General features: G+C 30.5%; 1 protein-coding gene across 2 annotated transcripts in view; it reads left to right on the forward strand.

The window, feature by feature from the left end:
- The first annotated feature begins 1,835 nt into the window (after nt 1–1,835).
- LOC135129137 (uncharacterized protein) overlaps nt 1,836–12,300 on the forward strand; it is a 35,994-nt gene continuing 25,529 nt past the window's right edge. The window contains exon 1 of one of the 2 annotated variants that reach the window (XM_064056235.1): nt 1,836–2,051. The gene's annotated coding sequence lies outside the window, so the exon portion shown is untranslated. Of the gene's footprint in view, nt 2,052–7,043; nt 7,146–12,300 lie in introns of those variants that run through there. The other variant, XM_064056238.1, reaches the window with a different exon arrangement.

Below are 12,300 nucleotides of genomic sequence, written 5' to 3' on the forward strand. Positions count from 1 at the left end.
CAACAAATGATTCTTATGTGAGATTAAAGTTGGACATCAAATAATTTATATGATAGAAACATTCATCAACAAAGTATTTACAAAACAGAATTTAGTAAGGATTGATGAAACAGAAGATCTGGTGTGAAATAAACTGTACAAATAGACATATTATGTGAGGTTAAAACTGTAGAACATGAAATTTACGTTCAATCAAAATTATACAACAAATAAAATTACTGAGGTTAAGATTGTGAGATTCAGAAATATAGTATGAGGTGAAAGTTTGCAGAGTTAACAAAATTTACATGGTATTAATAATTGCCACAGTTTATCAGCGGTTCAAACAAAGAGTTTACATTATGCCAAATTATATCATATCTAAATGATTGGTTACTTCAAAAATAATTTACTTTGAGAGTTCAAAATACTACGAACTGGTTACCCCAACAAAATACATAATAAACAAACACAAAAATATCCAATCATCGCTCCGAGGAAAAAGCGTCTCGGGGATGTAAATTCCAAAATCGTTGCGAGGAAAAAGCGTCTCGGTGATGTAAATTCCAAAATCGTTACGAGGAAAAAGCGTCTCGGTGATGTAAATTTTCTGTAGCGTTGGGGCATGCCTTGATTAATTAATCAATCTGGCGTTGTGAAGCATGCCCCGATGAATTAATCGTGATAACGATGATAACCACCTAAGGGGAGAAAATATCGTAACCCCCCCGCCAGTCCGCAGTATAATGAACTTGTTTAACTGCCGTAAATGAACTATTAGCAATCTTGTGTGAAGAATTTAGAAGTGTTATAATGTAACACTTACGTATATGCATCCAGAGACCTATTCGTAATTAAACATAAGGTGTTTTTCCTGACTAAGTGAATTTCGTGAAATTTTGTAGCAAATGGTTTATTTAAATAATCCTGATTGTTAAATTGTGTTTGCTCTAGCTGAGTATTAAGAAAAACTAGCTTGATTGATGAATTTACAAACAATGAAACAAATTTACAGCACGTGTTTCGGTGGACCGGAAGTTCGCATTTCTCCGATTAAAAGGCCGCAAGAATTAACCGCGCGGGTTGGGGACAACACGTGGTTACACACACACAGCCACATTCATAATGACACATTCTACCCCATGCAGCTTCCCTCTACCAACCCTCTAACTGAAATCACCCTAGCGCTACGTGCTGCCATCTAACCCAATGATCATGCAAACTAACCCCTAAGCGCTACGTGCATTAGACCAGGCATGCATATTTGGTTGCCTATGTTTAAGGATCTCCTTTTCGTGATTAAACTTTTTTTTTTTTCAAATTCAAATTATTCAAATGTGATTTCGCGCCGTTGTTAATTAATTTCAGCGCGAAAACTTTGATTTAAATTCGGTCACCACAAACGGAATAAAAAAAAATTGAGAAACGACTGTAATCCTGTCATAATTAAAAAAAAAAAACAATTATTGTTGTATTGTTGTGGGAAGAACAAGACGGTTGTTTCCAGTTAGTAGATAGGTACCACACACTGCCTAAATTCAAACTGCCTACACAAAAATGAACAAAAATATCACGAATTATTATTATTGAAAATAACAAGGACATTTTTATGAAAATTCTTGCTTATTACATTGTTATGGCAAAATTTAAAATAAAAATATACCATAGAATATCAAATTAGTATTATTGCACCAAGAAAGTTTACGACTGAATTGAGACTATTTAAACAACGGCAAAATTTTCCGATGTGCACTATTGTGAAATGTTTCGAGTTAAGATAGCTATTTTTAACATTGTCGGTATTGCTTTCTTCCTGTAGTATTTTAACGCGACGACGTATTTAAGCAGCTTATGATTGAAAATTAGCGTTAAACAAAGAGTGTATTTTGAAGATTGGTAATCTTTCAACAAATAATTTGGATTTTGTAATTTAAGAGCAAATAAAGTGTGAGTAAACTAAGTACTGTGGATTTGTAGACTTTAATAAAAGAGGTTAAGCAAAATCATCATTAAACCAACAGTACAGTGAGAACGGTTAGTCAGATCGGAAGTTCTTTGCAGATCCAGTTAAGGTAAGACGTTAATTGTAACACTACATGTAAATATAAATTCTTTGATTGATTTTTATATAATGATGTATATACTATTAGCGAAAGATGCCATCCATAAAGCTCCTACTGCTGTATGTGCGTTTTTTTTAAATTTATAAATAAAATATAGCTGCAGATGTTTCAATATTTTTGTGGAGATGTAGCAAATTTTATACCTTACTGTTGAAAAATGGTTGAAATAAACTATTTTCTATGAATAAAAAAAAAGTCTATTTGAAAATAAAATAACAAGAGGTAAACAGGCACCTTGACTTATAGAGGTAAAAAGTGCGTTGTCGTTACTGGTTTTGAAACATTAATATGAACTTTTAACGATGAAATTTCAGAAACCAGTTTTTATTATATAATGGGTATAAAAACCAAAAATTAAAATAATTTAAAATCCGTGTAGAATACTCAAGGAATTTTCAAGTTTGAAACAATAATATTCGTTTCAGGCAACAATTCTCTGCAACTGGGGGCAAACCATCGCATAAATCTATCTATCTACCTTCGAATTGTTGTAAATTCCAAAATGGGATTTTACGAAGGAAGACGTATAGAAATTTATCCGTTTTATGTATCAGCTATATCGTAACATATAAAATATGCAACGTAATATACTTCATACATTAATCATAATTTGTTCATGATTTTAATTTCACGTTAATTGTATAAACAGAATATTGTATTTAATACATCTATCAATAATAATAATTGTAGGTATACCTAAGCAAGGAGTACCTAAGCAGTGACATTCTAAGCATGATTTTATTATTTGCGTGATTTTCGTTATGATATACGTGCATTAATTTAAAAATACTCAAATGAACTTTGTTTCAAAAGATATCTGCAATCGTTCATAAATATAAAAATAAATGTTTTGTGAATGACGAATGCGCAAGTTTCTTATGGACGTCTACAGATGATGTATAACTATTGCGATGGTCCTTGCTTTCACCTTCTAATATCTTTTTTTTTTAACGATTCAACAATGTAATTTCCCAACTTCCTTTTAATATATTCATTACAGCTGGCACATTAACAAAACACCTGCTGGAATTACCGAGATGGATGAAAAAACGTGTTCTCTTGTTACATTATAAATCGAAAAACTAGAGTTAATTTCAGTCAAAACAAACGAATGTTAAGGTCTTTCATTCTTTGTTGACACGAAATGTCTCTTCCTGTTGCTTTTTACGTTGTTGACGATGGACGTGTTCAGTGTTAAATGACTGCAAAATTTAGTAAAAGTTACTTGTTACTAAGTTTTATACTTAATAATGAAATTATAAAAGAAATTTAATAATATTGTGTTTGAAACGTACGGAAACGTATTCTGTTCTGTTAATTAAAAAATATGTCGGTGGTCAAATTCTACTTACCTTAATATGCAACAACACAAAAAGTTAGCAGCAAATATCTTCGTTTTACTATGAATAGACTTTCACAAAAGTTACATGACTTTTTTCGTAGTCAAAATATCAGTGCGTTTGGTAAACTACTGATTTTTGTTTTTGCATCGTTTTAGATATCATTGATGTCACACTATTAAGTGAACTAACCTTGACCAATTTTTTTTTGTAAATCATTTTACTCAAAGCAGAATTGATTAGATTTATCAGCTAATTATTATCTTAATATTGATGACTGCATGTGTGGATTCAAATTGGAGCCATGTTTAAATATAGTCAGATATCAAAGACCTTTCGTTGTTTAGTATCTCAACGCATTTTATTTTATTTTATACACTGACATCTTGTAACTTTGTGATATTTTTTTATGTAACAATAAGTACATAATTTCGCATTAGGTAAGCTTTTTCAATGTCTTATGTTTACTGTTTTTTTTATGTAAATCTTTATACAGTTTTTTTTCACACTTTGGTGATAATTGGAGTAACTTTGACCACTAAAGCTGATATGATTTTAAAACGAATTAACAGATAGTGCTTAAATGTTTTTTAAATTTTTAAACAACGTATAAATTTTCTCTCAATTCAAGATACTTTATATTCATTTAGCCCTTCGAAAATGTTCATACTCACTAAATTTTCTTGCTGTTTCTCATTTCATTCTAAATTAGATATATTGAATTACGTAAGAAACGAACCACATCAGAAAAACCCAAGGAAAAGTGCTATTTATGTACTTGTTTGAATAGTGTTGGAAAATTTAGTTATCAGAATTTCAGTTATTAAATTTATGCCATTAGTACTTTCTACAGTGTATATTATAGTTGTAAATAAATGAATACGAAATTGACAGTAGTCATTATCTAACCAGAACAATTTCAAGAAAGTTACAAGACAACTAACAGTTTCAACATTGAAAACATAATTTTATCAACAAGGTGGATGCACAGAGACTCTTGGTTCAACTTTATTTAATGTGTGATTTAGATGATTTGTAATTCGTATTGAAATTAACACTGATTTGAATAAATTATATTATGTTAAATTATTATCTACAAGGTAACTATCGCTATAAAATTTCTTTATTGTCTTTTAATCAACAATGTCAGGCATGGAAACAGACTAGAGTTCAAGTTCAATTTTACTTATGTTATTAAAGAAAATAATCTTGAATACGTTCTTCGAGCTTCAACTTTGTGATAAGAGTACACTGTTCTAGATTTAAACGTGCTAACGTATTTTCTTCCGCAAAAGTGTATTTGCTTTCGAATCACAACTGACGTAATTCATATTATACTGATATGAAAATACTATTCCCGGATCTATTGTTTGCAAGAAAATATATATTATACAATAAGTAATATATTGTATAAGTAATAGGTAAACGACCTGGAAGATTTCTTTTTCATTTTTAGTTTATTAAATCTACACTTTAGAATAATACTTGACAATTAAAAGAAACAAAAGCTGCTTTTGGTAACTTTTAAGAATTTACCAAAAATTATTAAACTAATATTCTATTTAAAAAATATGTAATTTTTCTGAAAAATGTAGATGCAAAACTCTTTAAATTAAGGATATCTTTTATCAGAACGTTACTAAAAGTTGAAGTTTATTGTTCGATCATTTTAAGTGTGATCTTCAAATATAATTAACTTTTCCGTAAGTACTGTTTTTTTCTTCACATATTCAATGTAATACAGATTTTTGGTACTGATTTTTGCGACTGACGAAAATTTTACTTTCTGTTTATTTCATATTTGTTATCCAGCCCAGCTAGAAAATTATAGTGTATAATTAAGTTTAATAACGTCGGAAATGATCAAACTAAAACATTGGGGAAAACTTCAATTTTTGAATTTCTTTTTTACAATCGTTCTTCTTAACTGTCTTAGTGTTAATGAAATTATTGTTTTTCTAAGGAAACACCTGTATGTCATTTATCTCGTGCCATTAAGTACAAAGTACGCTATTGTTTTAATATCAAACTTAAAATTATGTAAAGTACCCTTGACTTGGATTCTTATTTCTTTAATTGATGGTTCTTAAAATAGAACCGTGGCATATAATTCTAGTACTATTTTCGCAAGATAAATTTAAGTGGAATTCATCTTATCTAAAATTTCACGATAACAATTTATATTTTCTATTATATCCATATCTAAGATTTATAAAATCGGAAAAGTACTAAAATGAGACTTCAGAGATAATTATGAATTATGATTTTCACTTTTTGTCGTAAGATATGCAATTAAAAAATATATTTGTTTCAATGTTATCGAATGTTTTAAGTTCAAAATGCTACCATCAGTATTAACAACATTCGAATAAAACAATACAGGATTCCGATTTTTCAAGCTAAATTATTTTAATACTTTATTACGTATATAATTTGAAAGAAGCAAAGAGTATCTACACCTACACTCCTAAATTTCAACATCAAGTGCAGGTTAAAGTTGAAAAACTTGCGATATAATTTGTACTTATAGAAGCGACACTACTTGTTTATAGATAAGAATAAAATTTTCTTTGTTTTCGCAGAGTTGTTGAATATTTTTTTAGTCTACATCAAGTGAGAATCAGCCTTTATCTCACTCGTCTTAGACGGGGTCATCCTTGATTACTAGATCGAGATTTTTAATAAGTCATCAGCAGCTCTCACCAGGTTGTGAATCTAATCTATATTTGCATAATTGATACATTATGCTGATTTTCCAAGAAATACTGACACCACAGATCAATAAAGTAGAAACAATAAGAAATAACCACGTTATTTTAAATATTCAAAATATGTAAGCACAAGTAGCGAAATTGAGATAAAGTAAAAAAATGTTTACAACCACCTGTTTTCGAGCAGATGTTTATAACATTAAAAGATTATACTATTTTTCAAATAACTTCAACAGAAAAATAGAATGACAAAACTGGCTGTTTGTTTTAAAGCGCTATCTGTTTTGAAATGTGGTGACAAGTATCCTGAAATTTAAAAAAATTGCAGATATGAGAACAAATTGTTGTGTTGAACGTATTACATCAGTAGACATTTTTATGAAGATAACTCAGTCAAATACCTTTACAATAACACATGCTTATTTTTAAATTGTCTCTCTTTCTCTATGTATATATATGGGTGTTAAAAAAATTTGGAGTATTATTGTTGCTATTATTAAAATATACATTATTTTAATTATTGTTCTAATCGTCAACATGTAAACACACTTGATTTTGTTGAGCATACATAATCTGCAACTTTGTATTTTAGACCAATACAGTAACGATATCAGCAGTGTATTTTCCAGTATTTCTGTAAATTTAATTATAGCCGACAAATTTTCTTAGTAGGGTTTCATTTCTATGCACTTGTTAAGACCTTATTTGAAAAAAATTCAAGTTGAAAACATGTAGTGTTCTATATATATAATGACGAACCATAAGGTTAATGACTCGATTTTTTTAAATAAAACCCTCACTCTATTATTACTATCGTAACAACCATTGGGGTGGACGTAACATGCGATATTGTGTCATGCGTATTGGGGTGCTTCAAGCTTTTGATATCGACTGACGATGTCGTGTGCTCGAGCTTAAAACGTGTTAAAGCCTAATACAAAAACTTCTTTAGTGTTTTCAGTTTGGCAAACCAGTTTTAAGGACATCCACCAGTAAGTTACTCTCCTTGAGATTTAATATTCATAATAATTTACAAAAAAAAGTATTTCCTCTTTACTAGCAATTATTTTGTGCGATAACTAATACTAAATGCGAAATTTTTGTGGTTCAAGGATAGTTAGAATTGCCGCTAACAACAAAAAAAATACTTTAATTGGTTATTGTGTAATTTTATTCCATCCACGTACCATTTTGTTTTTGTTAATAAAACGGATATAGTTCATTTTCTCTTTGTAAAATATGAAAGGATTTTGTTGAGTAATTGCTGGTCATCACGATATGACTGTTGTCAAGTTTTGTGGTAACAAAATTTGTTGATATTTTTTCCTAGAATTTCGTGCACTTATCTGGCATAAACAAAAAATTAATTTGATAACAATGGCTGAAAATTTCAGCACTTAGCACAATTAACTCTACTAGCTGCGACGTAACGTTCAACAATAAAAGCACCTTTGTAAATTGTATTTGTTTAATAGTCTTCATTGAGATTGTTAATGTTATTACCAAGGCTAATCTGCCGCTATAACAAAAAATAATTAAAACACTGGAAGAATGCTATAAGTCCAATCCACTTATAAATGTAAATGTGATTCACATGAAAATTTGCTCTCTCTTTCCTGTAAAAAACGTAAAACTTGTTGCCAGGTATTTAGTTTTAAGGTTCACACTCCATTTAATACAAAATAAACAAAACATTGAAGTGGGGCACTAGAGTATGCTACTGCTTCTTATTAAAAGCACAAGATATTTATTTTTGGACCTCCTCAGGTTTAATTATCCTTAAAATTAACACACTAGTTTTGAGGTTTGGTGTAGTACGCTTGAATTATGTATATTTACTTTTATAGCTTTTTCTGGTAGTAGTATATTTTATGGTAAATTTGCGTTAGTTTAATGTTTACACAAATATGTAAGTAATTTAAATAAAACAAAATGTTTATAAATAGCAATTACTTAATAAATATATATTTATATCTCTAACGATTTAAAATATATCGGCTAGAGTAGATAATTAATATTATGTATTGTGAAAACATTTAACCACAAACGCGTTTAAGATGATATTTTAATTGGTAACATTTCCTTCTAGTCAATTTTTTAAGTAAATGGGCGATTATTTTATTTTTATTTTTCGGATGTGAGCTGAGTAGGTACTGAAAAAGTCCGTTTGACGAATGGCTAATTTCATATTTTCTCAAAGTTTTCTAGCTTCTATTGGAATATGAAATCCCCGAAACGACTGGACTGATTGTGTGAAATTTTAGATGTGTTTTAAGAATATCATATAGGTGTTAAAACGCTAACTAAAATTTGTTTTAAACTTTTCCTAAATAAGGGGCCAATTCCAAGTTGGCGGCGCAAGTCACTGGTGCAGCGCAACTTTATAATGCTAATTTGGGTATCAAATGCTGGTTGCTAGGGGTGACGGAATAAACAAACGCACTTTTTCGAGATAAATTGCGCCAACTTGCACTGCCTACTAGAGGTGCCGCAACTCCATGGTGCAAATTTCAATGGAAAATTCGACACAACTGCGTTTGTTTATTCCGTCACCCCTAGCAACCAGCATTTGATACCCAAATTAGCATTATAAAGTTGCGCTGCACCAGTGACTTGCGCCACCAACTTGAAATTGGCCCCTCAATCACGTTTAAAATGCATAAATTAATTTCCATCTATACTTCTGTAATCTACAAATTAATCAATATGCTATCACGAACATCTCAGTTCATCTCTTCCAACAACTCGACTACTACATCACTTATAAATAATTTATAATATGATATCATTTTTTAGGACTATTTATGCAGATGTTTAAAAAAATATATGAATGAGTTTATCTAATTTTTCTGAAATTTTCAAACCATTGTAAGACTCTTTCGATTGTTGATGGTCGTGGAATTTGTCGGTTTGGATGAAGCGCTGCAAAAGTTTCTGAAATTTTCTGGATTGAAGACCTGCCCTAGTACCATTTTACTCGATTTACTTTCTCCTGTAAGGTATGGTATGTTTTGCATAAGTAAAAGGCGCAAAATTCAGTACATAGTGACAAATTATTGAACACAAATCACAAAGCGTGAATTCTTTTTTTCTTTTCATTTCAATATCATCGGGTGTTACAAAATAAATAAAAATGATTTATATACAGTTTGTAATTCTCTACAATTTTTGTCTTTAATATTTATCTCTAAAATAACTAGGGGAAGCAATATTTTCAAACATCTGTTTTCCGGTATGTAAATAATTAAATGCATTTCCTAGCATGGAATTTAGAAAAAATAGAAAAAAGGAAAGCGTGAAGCATGCAGACAACCTGTACACAAGAAGTGATAGGAAGACTCGAACTACATACTAATAAAGTGATAATCATAATCAGTGACTGGAATCCTTTGAGAAACAAACGTAATTACATGTTATAGTGGTTATTCTCGAATTACAATATACATACATCATTATGTAGAGAAACGGATATAACTACATACAGATGTTTAACATTAAAATTTGTTAAAATATTTACATTAGGCCAAATTTTCTGTTCTGAGAAAAATATGCTGTATTTGTGGTTCTACTGTACCAATGGATTATATAAAAAATATATATTTTGTAGAATTAGCATATATGCTGCAGTTATACTTTTCACTTTCTTGGTCACATTGTAAATCATAAAATTTGTATACCATTTTCTTGCTTAAAATTTGAAAGTAAGCAGGAAAATGTATTGTTACGTTTTGCGGGTGATTGAATTCGGCGTAGCTTAAACTCAACAATTTATTTCTTAATAATTCGTGTTTACACGACTACTAAAATTATTCCAGCGAATTTCACTCCACTAGCTGAATAATCCGTTCCCGAATCCCGACGGTCGCCTCTATTTAAACCAGGGGCGGCTGGTCAGGGGCGGCAGGGTCGGCCACGCCGTACCAGTCATTTTAAAATACTTAGTAAGCGTTGAAATTAGAAAATAAAAAAAGAAATAAAGTTTGAATGTACATTAGGATAGATCATATATATTAAAAATATATTTTATTATATTGTAGGTACAAAATAAAGCATTTGTTGCTAATTTTAAATGCTGATAAACACGCTTTGCCGGCGAGATTTCGGCACGCCGTATCCAGGAATGTATTATGCTCGATGTTTCGACTTCGTAGCAGCTTACGGTTTCATCGTTCTCTTTGTCTAGTACACTGTAGTAGACAAAGACCTGGCGGAACGTATGTTGTGCCAGGTCCGGCGAAATCCTCCTTCGCCGTACCCAGCAACGCGAATTTAGTTTTTAAAACGCTTAATATTTAAGATAGCTAACCAAATTACAAAACAATAACGGCTTCGATGTTCTTCAGTGCATACTATTTTTTTTTTAATAATAATTGTCGATTTAATACATTTTCCTGTGTATGAATAATAAACGAAAAAAATTACATTAAATTATCTAAAATTTTATTTTTCGTACATAACTTAGCTCATTAGCTACAACATAAATGCGCTTTTTCTGTATTTTTAGCATCTAAGCGTTTTCAGATATTTCAGAAACGAATTTAAAGTTTTAAATCATTTTAATTTTTCAATTATTCAATTAATTTATTTGACAATTTGTCATATACATTAAAAAAAAAAATTAATGTAAATGAAGATAGTTAACAGTTGGTACTTTTATTATTACTTTTTTTTTTATATTTTTCAACTGCATGTCATTATTTAATTATTATTATTTAATTGTGGATGTCCGGGGTCGGCAAGCCGTGTAGCCGCCGGTCGACGCGGAACTCAGTAAAAATAATGTTTTCGGTGGTTCTCAATTAATGATAAAGCAGAACAAGTAGAATTAAGGATTAATAGTATTTGGAATCAAACTGACATTGTCAATTTCCTATAAAAAATTATTTTAACAGGTCGAAACATTTGAGATGTTTTGTACATCCTGGCACGTAAAATGTCAGTGGTTAATGAGTAGCAGCCATACATTACGAAAATATATAACACCAAGGTGTAGACTCAAAATATTTGGCCGACCCGAAATTTTGACCCACCAGCCGCCACTGATTTAAACCCATACTTCTGCCTCCGCCATCGAGGTATTTCTCGAATATCCATCGCGACTGCCGCTTAGAGACTTCCCTGGACGCCGCTTCGAGACTTCCGGCAATGCTTCCGGTAACCGGCTCCAGACTTGTCTTTATGCGCCCGTCGCTCGGCCGTCGATGAGTCACCCTTCATCGACACACATACTAGAAAAACCCATAGGCGTCGCACCGTCGTTATGGGTTTATTTCGTAACAGTATTTAATTTATAGAGATCTCACATAAAAAACCACAGAAACCTCTTCAATAACAACTGTGTTAAATCCGCCAAATCGAAAATTTTATTGCCGTCTAAAAATTTAAACTGAACCGTTTAATTTAATTTCATTTCATTTAATATATTTAATCAGCACTGAACTTTTCCGTTATATAAATTTCTGTCTAAGATTAAAATAATACTCTCATAGTAAATATTTATACTATACTTAATTTATCGATGGAAAATTTTTGTGAATAATGTTTACTTCTCCGGTTCCCTGTAACAAATGTTTCCACATATGCATTAGTAGTACTACAAATGATAAGGTCTTTGATTGGTTTCAGAGTTTCAAAATAAATTTGTAATAATAGCTCAGATTTTGTTCGTACTAACAACTTCCTGTGAAGGAAACAATAGAACATTGTAAAAACCACAGCTGAAAAATTGAAGAATATTTTTTGATGGTGGTTAAAAGTATAAAAATTATTGGAAGGGGACTTGGCGTAAAATAGGTGGCTAATAGAACGCAGGTACTTAATTAAGTAATATTTTGAAAGCAACTGTTAAGGACACCGATTTTTTTTAATGCTCATAAAACTTAATTCTTATTTTTTTGCGATACTAAAATTTAATTTTTTGCATCTTTTATAACAGCTTGTATAAAGAAAAGAAATACTAAATTCGTTCTGTACACTATGCCATTTGTTTAGGAACTCTGTATGGTTAATATCTGCCATTTGCACATAATAACAGACTTCGAATAATTTCGTCATATATCAGTACGCTAACTTTATTGATAAATAGTATTTTTTGATATTATAATGACAAAAGATTTAACACGTACGCTGGAGATTGTGAAATTCTTT

The sequence above is a fragment of the Zophobas morio genome, unplaced genomic scaffold (genome assembly GCF_036711695.1).
Source record: "Zophobas morio isolate AGI-343-1 ecotype UQ-CSIRO unplaced genomic scaffold, CSIRO_AGI_Zmor_V1 ptg000002l, whole genome shotgun sequence".
In the NCBI taxonomy this organism is placed as follows: Eukaryota; Metazoa; Arthropoda; class Insecta; order Coleoptera; family Tenebrionidae; genus Zophobas; species Zophobas morio.